We start from the raw sequence: 16023 nt of genomic DNA on the forward strand, positions 1-16023 counted from the left end.
AACCACAGGGATGAGAAAGGGCAGGTGGAGAGAGGAAGATGTTGGGTGGGCCTTATTTAGGTAGGTAGCAGACCTTCTCATGCTCCTTCACCGCAGTCTCGAAAGCACTTTGAAGATTCTCCCCCCCGCAGAGTACTGCATCGCAGTACATACATAATATTGTGACCCTCGAAAGGTAAGGGTCAACAGCATCGTGAATGGCCTGTGAGGCAGCTGGAGGGATGCGCCCTCCCACAGTAGTGTCTCTTGTGGTGAGAGGAGCGGAAATGGAGAATGTGGTAGAGGAACTCAACCTACTACGTTGATCACAAGGTACAACCTTGCGAATGGCCCCGCCGTGGAACAACCTTAGGTGTCGCTCCATGGATGTTGTACCAAAGCTGTACGAACCAGGCCTCTCACGACTCAGCACCATTTTGTACTGGTTGGAGGTGATGTTCTTCGCACATGCTTTTAGTATGTCACCATAAATGGTAAACAACTGCCACACCCAAGACTCACGGGGAGTTCTGGTAGTATGGACTTCCACTCCCTCATCCTCTTCATCCTCTTCATCCTACTCCTCTACATCCTCAGGCCTGTTCTCTCTGCAGGCCCTTAGGGAGGTGGTGGTTGTGGAGAGTTTGGGGGTGGTGCTGAGGCAGATGTAGCACCAGCTGGAGTAGCAGCAGCCATGGATGCCATCAGGGTTGATATATTACAAATAAAATAACTTGTTGTTATAACAGAACTTTTTTCTTGGCCCAGAGGGTAGGAGTGTGATAGAAGTTTGTGAGCTCATTGGGCTGATGTTACTCATGTAAGTAAAAAGGACCCACAATAATTTTGTCCCCACTAAATTGACAATTTGTACAGTAATAATCATGATATTGATTTGTACTGCACTCAGAAGCTTAAGGAATATGGCCTAAAGTGCCATACAGATCTCCTTCTTCTTCTTCTTCTTCTTCTTCTTCTTCTTCTTCTTCTTCTTCTTCTTCTTCTTCTTCTTCTTCTTCTTCTTCTTCTTCTTCTTCTTCTTCTTCTTCTTCTTCTTCTTCTTCTTCTTCTTCTTTGGTTCATATTCAATTCGAATTCATCTTGTGAAGGCAAGAGGTTTAGGGAGAGAACAATTGCTGAGTTTTATATTTCTATAAATTCTTGGTAAATATGTTTTTATGCTTGATTAAAAGCATGCTTGTGCATTCATTGCGTTCACTGAATGCTTGCAAATTCGAAATATAGGTTTCAAAGCAGCCATTCATCGTTTATCTATTTCAGCATTAAGGAATTGGATTCAGGTATAACATGTAAGTGATAATACTGGTTTTCAGAAGCCACCAAAAAAGTCACGGATCGATAAGACCATATTTCCAATCTGTATAGGGCAGAAAAAGCATCTTTTGTTTTCAAGCTTTCTTGAATTGTTATAACATTATTCCTTCCAGTTTTTCACATAAATGAAAGGGTGTTGGAAGGCTTCTTGAAAGTCTGCCAAATTACCACCAAAAACCAGCTAACTCAGCAGAGTTACTGCTGACGAAAATTCTGCCAAAATCCCAAAAGAGTCGTACATACTCTGAAAATGGGGACTTAGACCTCACTAGCACCACTTGATTTATGGCAGGAGCAATGGCGCTAACACTAATCGTGAAACTCGTAATGAGCCCTTGAGTATGATAACCTTATGGCAATTTGAAAAGCTGTACGTGGCATCTGTGTTTTTTCTCTGACCCCTAATTGCACAGTGCTATCCTACGTATACAAAAGGCAGTGGCATCTCCAGTAATCCAATTTAGGGGGGCACAGAAGGGGCCAAAGGCAAAAGTAAGGGGGGCAGATAAAAATGGACACTGATAATGTTATTCCAAAATTGGCTTGGGCAAGTAGCCAAAAGTGAACACAGGGAGGTAAAATGGTGCATTTCTACAGCAGAATGTTTGGGGAAAGTTGGATAAAAAATCATTTGCAAGCAATTTTGTATAAAGTATTAAATACTCTAATACTTCTGATGCCAGGGCGTCAACTGTAAGCACAATGCCAACTATGCATCATAGGTCCATATGAATAACACCACTTTTAATATTGTGCCAGGATATCATACAGTACACAACATTGGGTTAGGAAGTGCCATAATATAACACAATTAGTGCCAGGTTACTTTAAAGTATACCTTAGTGTTACTCAAATTCTGCAGGGTTCTGTCAATTAAGTGTCCCGTGCTGCTCTATTGCAGGGAGTTGCTAATAAAAGTTACTACCTGCGAGGATAAGGTGTAAATATGCCATGGTTCTCTTAAAATCTGCAATGCTCAACACAATGTGCCAGCCTGCACGTTTAGCATAACCTTGCCAGTTTGAAACAACTCTATTTAATGAGAAAAAACAAAACATAAGGCCAGTTCTAACAGTGCCATGCAGTCCTTGCCCAACCCTGCCCCTGCATGACATGTTCTGATGTAAGTGCGGCCTCAAGTAATATGCCAAGTGCAGCTTCAAATGTCACAATAAATCAATTTTACGGTTGGTAGAGTCTCCATATGTGAGGTAAAGCTCCAAAAGTCCAAACTCAAATGTCCCAACACAGCCAAAACACAGAGCACAAACCCCAAACCTGACATCCTGCACCCCATTAGGCTCGTCACAAGCCTTACACCTGGCATCCTTCGCCCAGCACTAATTTTTTAATCACTATACCTGCCAACGTGTCCCCCACAACCCAGAGCACATGCCTCATACCAGACATTGTGCTCCACCAAAAGAAAAAAAACACACCTTGCATACTGCCCCCTCCACCCATGCCTGGCATCCTGTACCCCATCACCAAGAATGTAAGCTCTGTACCTGACACCCTGTCCTGACCGCCCAGAGCACAATCTCATACCTGTTATCCCGCCCCTTCTACGCTGAGCACAAGCTATATGCCTAGATTCCTGCCCATCACCTCCAAGATGCCATCTCCATACCTGCCACCTGTTCCCTACCACCCAGAACACAAGACTCATACTTGAAAATGAGCTCTACCAAAATAAATCTAAGCACATACCGGGCATCCTGCCCCTCCAATACGAAGATTGCAATCGCCATTCCTGAACTCCTGCCCCTTGACCATCCAGAGCAATAGCCCCATACCTGGCATCCTGCCCACCATCTCCCAGAGCACAAGCCCCATACGTGGCATATGGCCTCCAATCAACAAGACTGCAAGCCCCACTCCTGGCATCCTGTCACCCCAACAGCTAGAGCAGAAGCCCAGAAGCCCCATACTTAACATTCTGTGCCACCACCACCACCGAGAGCACACAACACAAACTTGCCATTCCGCCACCACTATCCAGAGCACAAGCCCATTACCTGACATTCTGTCACCCCACTACCAAGGCCCTTTGGAGTACCAGAGGTTTAGCCTTTTCCCTGTGTGCCCAGGTAGGTGCATCCCCACATATTAGGTACCGTTATTAACAGGACACCTGTGGGAATGTGAGGAAGTAGGACATGTGTTGTTGCCAGTGTGTTCCAGTGGTTTCCTGGTGGCAAATGTCTGAAAATTTTATTTTTTTCCCTATATTTTGGCTTTTTCCAGGCCTTGTGGGTAATACAATCTAGGGCGATTCACACAAGTCAGACCTCTTTGGATTCTAAAGGGGTCATCTTTTCAGAAATGCATTGGGTTCCCTGTTTTCCTTGGTGGATGTGACACCCCAAGCTCAAATGGGTGGGTTGTCTGCAATACCAAATCCAGTCTTCACCAGGGCATTTCATGTACCAGTGGTTTAACCTTTTCCCTTTGCCCCCAGTAAAGTCAACCCACACATGTGAGGTACTGTTTTCGTCAGGACATCTTTGGGAAGGTAGGACATGTGCTGTTGCCGGCATGTTTTGGTGGTTTCCTAGTGACAAATAATGAAAGTTGAGTTTTGTTCCTACATTTTGTAATTTGCCGGGCCTTTTGGGTAATAAATTCTACAGTGATTCATTCAGGTCAGAGCTCTTTAGATTCCCAAGGCTGTCTTCTTTTCCGAAATGCATGGGGTTCCCTGTTTTACTTAGTGGCTGCGACACACCAGGCACAAATCTGTGGGTTGTACACAAAGCCAAATTCAGTCTTCCCCAGGGTGTTTGATGCTAAATCCAGTCTTCCACAGTGGTTTAGCATTTGTCCCTTTGTGCCCAGGTCAGTGCACCCACAAATGTCAGGTACAGTTCTTTTTTTTTGGGACACCTGTGGGAACATAGGAAGGTAAGACATGTGTTGTTGCTGGCGTGTTTCGGTGGTTTTCCTGGTGGCATATGCCTGAAAATTGTTTTGTTTCTTTCTCTACATTTTGAATTTTGTCAGGCCTTGTGCGTGAGACATCCTTGTGCACTTTGTGCAAGTCAGAGCTCTTCAGAATCACACAGGTGTCTTTTTTTCAGAAACTCCTGGGGTTCCCTGTATTCTTTTTGGCTGTGAGACCCCAGGCCCAGATCTGTGGGTTGTCCACCAAGCCAAATCCAGGCTTCTACTGGACGTTTGATCTACCAGTGGTTTAGCCTTTTCACTTTGCACTCAGGTCAGTGCACCCACTCATGTGAGGTACCATTTTTGATGGAACACCTGTGTGAACGTGCAAATGTAGGACATGTGTTGTTGCCAGTGTGTTTCTGTGGTTTACTGGTGGCAGATGTCTGAAAATATGATTCCCCCCCTACATTTTTGAGTTTGCTAGGCCTTGTGGGTAATAAGGTCTAGGGTGAATCGTGCTTGTCAGACCTCTTTGGATTCCTACAGATCTCTTCTTTTCAGAAGTGCCTGGAGTTCCCTGTTTCCTTGGTGCCTGCAACAGCCCAGGCCCAAATGTGCGGGTTGTTCACAAATCCAAATCCAGTCTTCCACAGGGCGTTTGATGTACTAGTGGTTTAGCCTTTTCCCTTGCGCCCGGGTCAGTGCACCCACACATGTGAGGTACCACTTGCATCAGGACACCATGGGAACCTTAGGAAGGTAGGAAATATGTTGATGACGGCGTGTTTCAAGGTTTTCCTGGTGGCATATGTCTGAAAACTCTGTTTTTTCCCTACATTTTGGAATTTGCCAGGCCTTGTGGGTGATACATTGTAGGGCTATTTGCACATGTCAGATCTCTTTAGATTCCCACAGGTATCTTGTTATCAGAAATGGGGTTCGCTATATTTCTTGGTGGCTACGACACGCCAGGGATAAATCTGTGGGTTGTCCACAAGACCAAATCCAGTCTTCCCCACAGCATTTGGTCAACCAGTGGGTTAGCCTTTTCCCTTTGCGTCCAAGTAAGTCAACCTGCACATTTGAGGTCCCGTTTTCATTGGGACACATGTGGGAACTTGTGACGGTAGGACATGTGTGGTTGCCGGCATGTTTGGTGGTTTCCTGGTGGCAAATGTCTGAGAATCGTGTGTTTTTCCTGACATTTTGGACTATGATGGGCCTTGTGCGTAATGCATTCTAGAGCGATTTGTGCAAGTCAGAGCTCTTTAGATTCCCACGAGTGTCTTCTTTTCAGAAATGCATGGGGTTCCCTGTTTTCCTTAGTGGCTGCGACACACCAGGTACAGATGTGTGGGTTGACAAGAAAACCAAATCCAGTCTTCCCCAGGGCGTTTCATGTACCAGTGGTTTAGCCTTTTCATTTTGCGCCCAGGTCAGTGCATCCACAACTGTGAGGTACTATTTTCATTGGGACACCTGGGGGAATGGAGGAAGCTAGGACATGTGTAGTTATCATCCTGTTTTCGTGGTTTCCTGGTGGCAAATGTCTAAAAATTGTGTGTTTCCCCAACATTTTGGAATTTGCCGGGCCTTGTGAGTAATACATTCTAGCGATATGTGAAAGTCAGAGCTCGTTAGAATCCCACGGCTGTCTTCTTTTCAGACAGTAGTGTTAATCAGTTTCTATTTCAGCCTTGTGTTACTCCTTAAGCCCAAGATCATGATTTTAGATTTTGAGGGTTAACTACCAAACACCCTGATTAGTATTATAGGTGGATAAAAGCATGATCTTTGAAAATTAACTGTGACATAGCTCCATTTCTAATCTTGGCAACAATGAGGGTAGTATTCTGTAATTGCAAGTCCAAATCATTTATGCCTTTATTTATTTTTTCAATGTGGTGCTTAGTCGAACAGATGGGCATTTAGTTGTTTTTGGAATAGTTTGTAGGAGGGCTCTGCTCTGATGGATGGGGCAGTAAGTTTCAAAGTGTGGCCGTTGATGCAGGGAAACTGGATCCTCTAGCTCTTTATCGTCTAAAACTGGGAATGGTCATGCAGTTGTAGTAGGCAATACGGGTAGGTTTGGTGGATATAGGTATATAGGATTAATAACAAAGTGGCCAGGATGCACATTTGTCTCACACTCCAAGTAAAACTAAAGGATTTTGCACACTGGCTACCTGAGCCAAAGCATACTCAGGCCTTGTTATTGCTATTCAAAGCTATAATACAAGCAAGGAGGCCCCTGGGTATCTGCATTTCATTGAAGATCTTCCAAAGCATGTTCTGTTTGACTAAGTCTAAGCTTTGCTAGAATTAAAGAATGCAAGATATAGCTTCTTCTTTTGATGTATTTATCCAGATTCTGATATTAAGAGATGAAGAGTTAAGCAATGCTGTATCCACCTGGTTTTCACCTGGAAGCCAAGATCACATGGACAAATGATTTTATTTTCTTTAATCTAGTCAGATAATTTATTAAACAACACTCTCCCACAAGGTTTTCAATGAGTATCCAATATGAAGACCAGCCTACAGCAGGGTTGGTAGGCCTTTGACCATCTGTTTGATAGATATTATTATTTTAGCTCTTTATCATGAAGACATCATTACATGGTTAGCATGATGTTGTTAAAAACTTGAATTAAAATTGCACCTTGCAGCAACAGATCTTTTTTTGCCATTCTGTCAGAGTTAGATCTGGGTCTGGTGCTTTCCTGTTACGTTGTTTTGTGTGTCAATTTGTGTAGAGGGAAGCTGGGTTCTAAACCTTCTCGCGCTTGGTCTATTGTCACCACTTGCTCAGCAGAGAATGGTAATGAGAATGAAATGGGGAAGAATCAAGGAGAGCATCATTGTCTAACATCTGGGAAGCATTAATGCTGGCCTGAAGGGGTTGGGTTTGGGAATCTCTTTGTTTGGAAGCCAATGACCTCTAGAATAATAAGTTATTGAAGCATCCTGCAAAGCATCTCATTGATTTCTGTGAGATTTGTGTTTCTTATGTGCAATCATATTTTTAATGTACTTCAGAGAATTTTTCAGAGGCAAACACATTTGTAAATTCTGTACTAATTTATTTTAGACATGTGACATTCCTTGTTGAACCAAATTTGGTGAGAGGTTTGCTTTGACCTAGGGTTAAATTTTTCGAAAATTAGAAATGTCCTTTGAACATATGTCACTAGTGCTGCTTAGTGTAGACCCATAGCACTCAAAATTTTCTATGCTTTGGGAGGAAACATTGAAATATTCTCAATATGGGTGATGCAAACCTGAATAACTTCAATGTGCTTGCCACCTCAGAGGTTCTTGTTGTTGAAATACTGTCTAAGGGACCTAATCTCAAGTAGATCTTCATGAGTATGTTCAGTAGCTAAAATAATTGGTTAAATGTATTGTCAAAGGTTAGTAGACCTATTAAGGGATCATGGTTGCTTTCAATACTATCCATAGTTTGGAAGTTAACTGTAGAGTGCGGGAGGTGAGTATTCAGGTAATGGGCTTTATTATATTTAAATATAAGAATGAGTAATGAAAGAAACTACGATATTACATGAGAGCCCCACAGGCCGGGAGGCTTCTTCGCCACTCTCTGCCAGCCGTCTCCAAGCTTGTTTGCATTCTAAACAACCACGCAGACAGTCCCGTCATAGAGATCCCGGCGCGTGCCAGCCCTCCATGCTGCAGCATGAAGAACCAATATTACACATCTCCCTTTCTTCACAAATAAGACCATAAATCAAAACTCCTTTCAGTCACAAATATAATCTTACAGACATTGAGGTCTGTGACAGGATCTTCTCCATCTTGATTGATGAACCATGTCTGAGTTTTCACAGGGCAATGAAGATTCATACTTACAAATTTTCATTCTGGTCATCCACACTGATACCTTTGTCTCTCTCAGCAATCAAAACGCTACTACTGCCACCACACATCACACACACTCCACTCATGTTCCAAATCCATCCATCATCAACCCTCACAGCATGTTTGAACATTTCTACTACCCGTATAGGTTTGTACCATCTGCACGGACCATCTCTAAGGGCAGTGGTATCTTTATCCTAACTGTGTCTCCTACAGCAGGTACACCATCCCTGGTCTTCATCACGCTTCCACCATCATGCACCTCTTTGTTCTTCATTTGCATACTTCTGATACGTTCACTGACTGATTCAGGCCGCACCTCAACTCCTACATTCTTACCCAACCATGGTGGAATCAACTTTGTATTTGCCTTATGCCCTCGACTTAGCTCAAAAGGTGAAATACCCATTGTGCAATGAGGAGAAAATCCATGAGCAACAACAGTGTCCCTCACAGCTTTTTTCCAATCCAAACTATTGCACCATGCCCATCGAATGGCCTCTTTGAGAATACGATTGAACCTCTCCACAACAGCATTCGTCTGGGGATGGTATATGGCACTAAACGTATGTTCTATGGAATGTACTCTGCGAAATTCCTCCATCTCCTTAGCTTGAAATTGTGCACCATTGTCAGTAACAATACACCTTGGGAACCCCTCACGTTCACTGATATCATTCAGAAAACAAATGACTGATTTAGCAGTGATCTCCGGTTTAGTCAATCACCACAACACAAAAAAAACATTCACCACCACTCCATACATGGCCTAAAACATCTAGACCCAACTTGTCCGAGGGTCTACTAGGGATGTCAATCAAAACCGTAGGATGGTTTGAGCTCACACACACTTTGTCACTCTTGCTACAAAGGATACAGTCTTGAACGGCTCATTCAATCTGGATGTCACATCCTGGCCACCAACATTCGGTTCCTATCCTCTGCTTGGTCTTGACTATGTCTAGATGTCCTTCATGTCCAAGATCAATGATCCTGGATCGTAAATTCGAAGGTGGGATGATCCTATCTCCACTCATCACCATTCCACCGTGAAGACTCAATTCATCGATGACATTGATATAATATGCAATTCTAGTGTCATCACTATAATTCTTCTTCCTAATTTTTCCTTGACCTTCTTGCAATAGTTCCTTTAACCTACACAGGGATATATCCTCTATCATCGTCCTTTCGCATTCCTCTCGTGGAATGGGAGTAGTGTCAATGTTGAAAATTACTTCTTCATCAATTATCTCCTTTTCGAAATCTGTAACATTCGTGAGTCTGGACAGACAATCAGCCGATGTGTTCATTACACCAGGTACATATTTGACTACATAATCAAATTCTTGCATCTGCATGACACACTTCCTGATTCGCCCTGATACTTTATCCAAGCCTTTTGACATAAAAATCTCAACCAATTGCTTGTGATCCGTGCAGAATTCCAAATCAGTTCCCCATATAAAATTCCTAAATTTATCAACTGACCACTTGACAGCTAAAGCTTCCTTCTCAATCGTGGCATACAATTTCTCTGCATTCTTCAATAATCTAGATGCAAAAGCTATAAGGAATTCTTCACCATCATGTTCTTGCGTAAGAACGGCACCTACCACTGTTTTGCTGGCATCGGTGGTGACGATAGTTTTCCGGTCACTTCTGCAATTCTGTAGAACAGGAGCTTGTGCCAAAGCCAACTTGATGACTGAAAATTCATCATCACATTCACGGAACCATGTAAAGGCATCTCTCATCTTGGGAACTTCACGAATGCATATTGTGTGTTCCGCAAAATTCTGAACAAACTTAGAGTAGTATTCCGCCATTCCGATAAACGTGCAAACTTCTTCACTGGAAGTCGGCCTGGGCATCTTCTCAATGGTGTCAAATAACTGTTTCTTCGGGTGCACACCTTTTGCAGAAATGATGTGACCCAAATATTCAATCTCTGTACAGTTGATCTTGCACTTGTCCTTGCTCAAGGTCATTCCTGCATTCTTGAACTTCTCAAATACATATTTCAACCCCTCATTGTGTAACTCAAGCCTGTCAGCATGAACAAGTATGTTGTCTTGAAAGCATACTACACCTTCTGTACCATCAAAAATTCTGTGCATAATCCTTTGAAAGAGAGACACTGCTGAGATGAGACCAAATGGCATTCTCCTGTACTGGAACAGACCATCTGGCATAAAGAATGCAGTGAGAACCTTTGCTTCACAACGTAGTTTGACTTGATGGTACTCAGACATTATATCCAATGTGGACAAAAATTTGCTGGGGCCAATTGTGGACACTATCTCTTCAATATTGGGAAGCGGGTGACTCTCAGGAATCCCACATTTGTTTAATGCACGCGTGTCAACACATATTCTGAGCTTGCCTGACTTTTTGCTCAAAACAACCAACAGTGAAACCCATTCACTGGCGTCTATTCTCTCAATGATACCCTCCCAATCATACCCTCTAGTTTCTTTAATTCTGCTTTCACCTCATCTCTCAGGGATAACGGGATACTTCTCAGCTTCTGCACCACAGGTTGATGACCTTCTTTCATCTGAATCTTGTGGACAAATCCGTGCAAACATCCAATTTCATTTCGGAATATTCCATTACATTCAATTTGTGTCTTGTGATTAATAACTTCATGATTGATGTCTCTTTTTACAGCAAATACTGACTCAACTGCATTGAGATCTAAACATAATTTGAGCTTCTACTGGTGCGACCAACTCAATAAAGGGGTGCTACCTTTTCGACTAATATGTATCATTCCTCTGGCTGTTCTACCTTTGAATTTTAAATCACCCCAAAACCAGCCAATTATATCAATCACAACTCCTCCATACTCCTTGTGGTTGATATCTGCTTCATGAAAGTACTCATGTTTGTGGCGATCCCAAAGACTTATGGGCAACAAAGTATATTTGGTGCCAGAGTCTATCATCATGTCCACGACAATTCCATCGACACATACTGAGGATCTAGGACTTTCAATCTCTTGCTCATCATCAGTTTCACCTGAAATCATGTACACATATTCTTCTGCTTCACTTTTGCCATGTTCATCGCCAATGTAATTAGTTGTGCCTTTCTTCACTTTGCAACACTTGGATATATGACCTCTTCCTTTGCACGATTTGAAGATGATTTTCAGTGCGGGGTATTCGGGATCATCCACCCAATGACCTACATTGTCGCATCTGTAGCATCTACTGGGACTGTTTTTACATCCTCAGAAAAATGCTCTCCTGTCATTTCTGCGACCACTTCTTCGTCCTCTCTCGCGATATCTTCTCATTACTGAAGCTTCGTCAATGGACATAATGTTGTTATTGGTGTCCGTGGGATGTGTGTGTGATGTCTTCTGCTTATTTTCTTCATTGGATGCACTTATAGTTTTTACTTTGCCTTCCAACATCTTGATGCAGTTATCGGTATGCTCCACTTCCTTTGCCCCACGTATCGCAACATCCAAAGGCAGGTCATCTTCTGCCCAAAGATTCTCTCTGACCGTCGGGTTATTGCATTCGAGAATGAAATGGTCCCTAAGACGCTCATTCAGCTGTATGTTAAAGTTGTAAGTTCTCGTAAATTTTCTCAAACTGGTAATATATTCCTCCACACTTTCACCTTCTTCCTGGATCATCTTGCCGAATCTGTAATGTTCCAGGATGGTGCTGAGCTTTTTTTCATAATGCCTGGCAATTTTTTTTTACTGTCTTCTCATATTCGTTGAGACCTGTGCTCTGTTCTTCAGTGATATCTGGTAAATCTTCAAATTGCTCTTGAACTGCTGGTCCTAGGCAGTGTAACAATAGGGATTACCGCTTTTCTACACTGCAATTCTATCCACAAACAACATTTGCATAATGCTTGAATGATTTTATCCACTGTCTCCATGGAATGGTGGGTTCACCAATATCAGGTAGGAAAAACATAGGAGGTGGTACACCGCTGAAAGCCATGTTAACAAAAATATATGAGTTGTGAAATACGTGTAATGATGATTTTTTTGTCTAATTGAAAATACTCTTGAATAGACTTAGATGTGCGGCTGCACGTAAACTGGGGAAATCGGTAAAATAGAAATGCTAATTCAGAACTTCCCTCACTCTTTGTCCATATTGAGGAAAAATGTTAGAAAGACTATGGCAAAGTGACATGAAATTGTTACATGAAATCAGCATGAAATACTTCTGGGTTCATGTCTATTATGTTGCACTTAGTTTCAAAACGACTCCTACTGCTCATATATTATACGGCTCTGGTAATTTCGTCCCAAAGTTTGAAAATACGACGCAAGATGAGTCTGTAAAATCAGGGTGTGCCTCTAATACGTGAGTACAGTAGCTCTGCTGAATGCGTAGAGGTGTATGTAGCTCAAATGACAGCTCTTCGTGAGTACGTCTGTAATTTAAATAACTCGACGCGGCCTGTCGCAATGCTAGAAGGTGTTGCAGAGATGAATCTCTCACCTCAGTAACTATCTGATGTCGTCGGTACTGATATGATGTTGTCGATGACTGCAGCGGGGCTCTCAAAGGAATTTCATCCTCGTCGCCACTTGTAGAATGCGGGAGGCGAATATTCAGGTAATGAGCTTTATTATATTTAAATATAAGAATAAGTAATGAAAGAAACTACGATAGTACATGAGAGCCCTTCAGGGCGGGGATGCTTCTTTGCCACTCTCTGCTAACCGTCCCCGAGATTTTTTACATTCTAAACAACCACGCAGACAGTCCCGTCATAGAGATCCCGGCACGTGTCAGCCCTTCATGCTGCAGCATGAAGAACCAATATTACATTAACACGCCTATGCCAAGACAATGAATTAATAGCAACCTAGTTTTTAACTGTGGCAGTGGATCTTGGAACAAAAGTGGGCAGAGCTGCACTTTCCAATCCTGTTCTACAGTTCAGAGAATGGAAACCATGGCTACAGAGTAGTTCCAACAGTGTATAACCCACCTTATCTGTTACATGCCTTTCCATTCCTATTCTAGGAACTCCAGAGGCTTGTTCCTTTGAAGGGAAGTCGTCCCATTCATCTCTGGGTAGATTGAATTTCTCAAAAGCAAGAAGGTTTTCCGAAATTAAATTGTACATTATCTTCTGTGCTGCTCAGTAAGTCATTCTAGTGACCTAGAACATTTTAACTAAAACATCCAAATGGCCCTTGTTTTTGGGATGTTATATATATTGATCATAATTGTATCTAGAAGGTCTCTGTGATCTCCATAGATATTGAATATGCGCTTGCAATCAACTGCCATATTGGTAAATGCAAGGCTATACACAAAGAGCAACAAATGGACAAACGTCATGATTGTGGACATTTAGGATTTTTCAAGTCCTTCCTTTCATACATGGAATAGCCATCCACAGTGAAAGAGTCTAGAATCTAGATTCTACATTTATTGAAAGATTATAATGTCACATTTCTTAAACCATGAGCTGAAATAATCATCCTCAGCTTTGCCATTGAGGCCAGCTATATTGCAGGGTAGAAACACGTTCTCATTTGCAGATGTCTTGACATCAAGGATATTCTGGGCTCCAAAGCACAAACCAGCATGTATCGTTATCAATAGGGCCCAAATTATTGACTGATTATTCGTGATGCTGTCAATAGGTATCTAACAGGCCACCCATGTTGTTCCCACATGATTGTGATGATTAATAGACCTTAAGTTGCTGCAACATAGTCAATAAATATTACCCAAATACTCCAACAACTCAAAGCTATTGTTAAGCTCCAATGGGGCACAGTATAGACATTGGCCATTTGCTTTTGACTGATAAAATGGGCATGATGATTAACTGCCTACTTGTACATTAATTAGAATCTCATAAGCATCCCACCCTTCTTGTCATTCTGATTACCACCTGAAAGTGGTTTGCCCGACAGACACTGTTTGATCCAGTATAAACTTTTGTTGAAAGCGATTCAACATGTTCTTCCACGCGTTTGCTAAGGGTCTCTACTTCTAATAGCAGCAGGTGGTTTTCTCACTTGAAGGACCATGTCCAATGCCAGTTTAATCTACAATATTCCTCTCTGCTTCTAAGGTTTTAATTATGATTTAACCACGCTGATTCTGAATGTCAGTATGTACAGCACAGTGCTCTCTCTGATACCTCAAATGTATCCCAAAAGGTGATGACTGAGAATGTATGTAACATATTAATGTCAACTTAAACAATTATTTCATCAAGAAATAACTTGTACATGAGGGCATCTAATCAAAGTAAAACAGCTGCATGAACAGGTGATCTTCAACTTCCTCTATGGCTGCATCATGACAGTCAGGGTAACAGCAAAGATCTGCTGGCTCCTGTAAGTCTGCGATCTCCTTATCATGCATGACCAAGTGGATACCTCAAAGGTTAAGCAGTTGACTCCAAAAGAGGGCACTCAAGTCATTTGCAAGTTCAAGAATTGGCATGGCTGACTCAATCCTTTACCATCGTGGAGCTGGTAACATGAAGGAATATCGAAAAACGTGTTCATATTATTATTATTATTATTATTATTATTATTATTACTACTAATGATAATATTATTAGTATTATTGTTATTGCCATCTGTGGAAGATTTAGACTTCTGAATTGAATGTTCATCCGATCACGGCTGAGCCTAAAAATGTGAAACCACCATCGCTAATTTCTGGTTCTTTTTGAGAAATGTTTTAAGTATTCTATGAGGCAATCTTCTCTGGTGACATGTTAGAGCAATTTGGCTTTCCAGAGAATCATGTGCTCTAGCTAATATCTCAAAATGTTCATTACAATTGATTTCGGTTTGTCAGATGACTTCTTTTTTTTCAAAGATCTGTTGTAAATCTAACGTCTGCGGTAAGTTTCTCTTTCGGAGCTATTCACTTTATGAAGATTCTACTTAGGCTATATTTCTGCACTCTTCAGCATTGCATAATCTGTTTCGGTCCTTCATGTCCAAGACTGAAACTTGTCTCTTCCCCAGAGGAGGGTATGTTTTTAGAGCACATCACCTTTAATATCTTTAGCTCTCCTTCCTATTGTGTTCCTCAAACATGTGGGCCTACAATGGACCTCACTCTAACGATGGAAGTATTTTGCCCCCAAATAACTGTATGCAGTAAATATTTTTACTGCGTGCAATACATCTCAGGGTTACCATCTGGTTATGTGTTTGCCACCTCTATAACAGTAAACCCATAGCAAACCCGCATTTTATTCTCAAATATGATATAACATGTTTTTTTCAATTAAATATAGCATTTGCATTTCAATCCCTATTTGTGAGATGGAAATGCGTATGGTGCCATCAGCACTGGGAACCGCTGCCGCCCATTGAAGAATAATGTACTGAAGTGCCAGTAATGACTCTTCTATGTATTGTGCATAAAAAGGGAGAAAATATTTTCAAGGCCGTTGCTGACACTAGGCAAGGCTAGGTGCTTCACTATGAATTGAAAATGTTAGAGCAGCAAATGCCACAGCAGGCAATAACCACATATATATGTTTGGGTTGAGTCTCGGGTGTGGGGCGTGGGCGTGCCATGCTATGCCATGCCCAGGGCCTCAGGCTGCACCTGCACATTAGCACTGCACATGCCCTCATGACTGAGGCTTGTGCACATTTTCTTCTGTTCTGGACTGTCATCTGGTCTGGAACATCCATGGCCCACCCTGCACACTAGCTTCAGCCTGCCGTCGTGGGTGTGGCCTGCCTGCTAAGAAAGACTCAGACACTTGCACAGCATAGGCAGATGAGGGGTGCCCTATTGTTGTAATTGTTCTGCCTCTCAGTCTTGGGGGTGGGAATAGCCATACCGGGTGGGATGGAGACTAGATGTATGGAAGCGGAAGGAAGAACTAGTGTATACATGTATGTGTGTGTGATTGTGACTCCTGTGACAGTGGACTGTAAATTAGCAGCCACAGGAGTGC

Source organism: Ambystoma mexicanum, chromosome 6q, assembly GCF_040938575.1.
Source record: "Ambystoma mexicanum isolate Mex_15411 chromosome 6q, UKY_AmexF1_1, whole genome shotgun sequence".
In the NCBI taxonomy this organism is placed as follows: Eukaryota; Metazoa; Chordata; class Amphibia; order Caudata; family Ambystomatidae; genus Ambystoma; species Ambystoma mexicanum.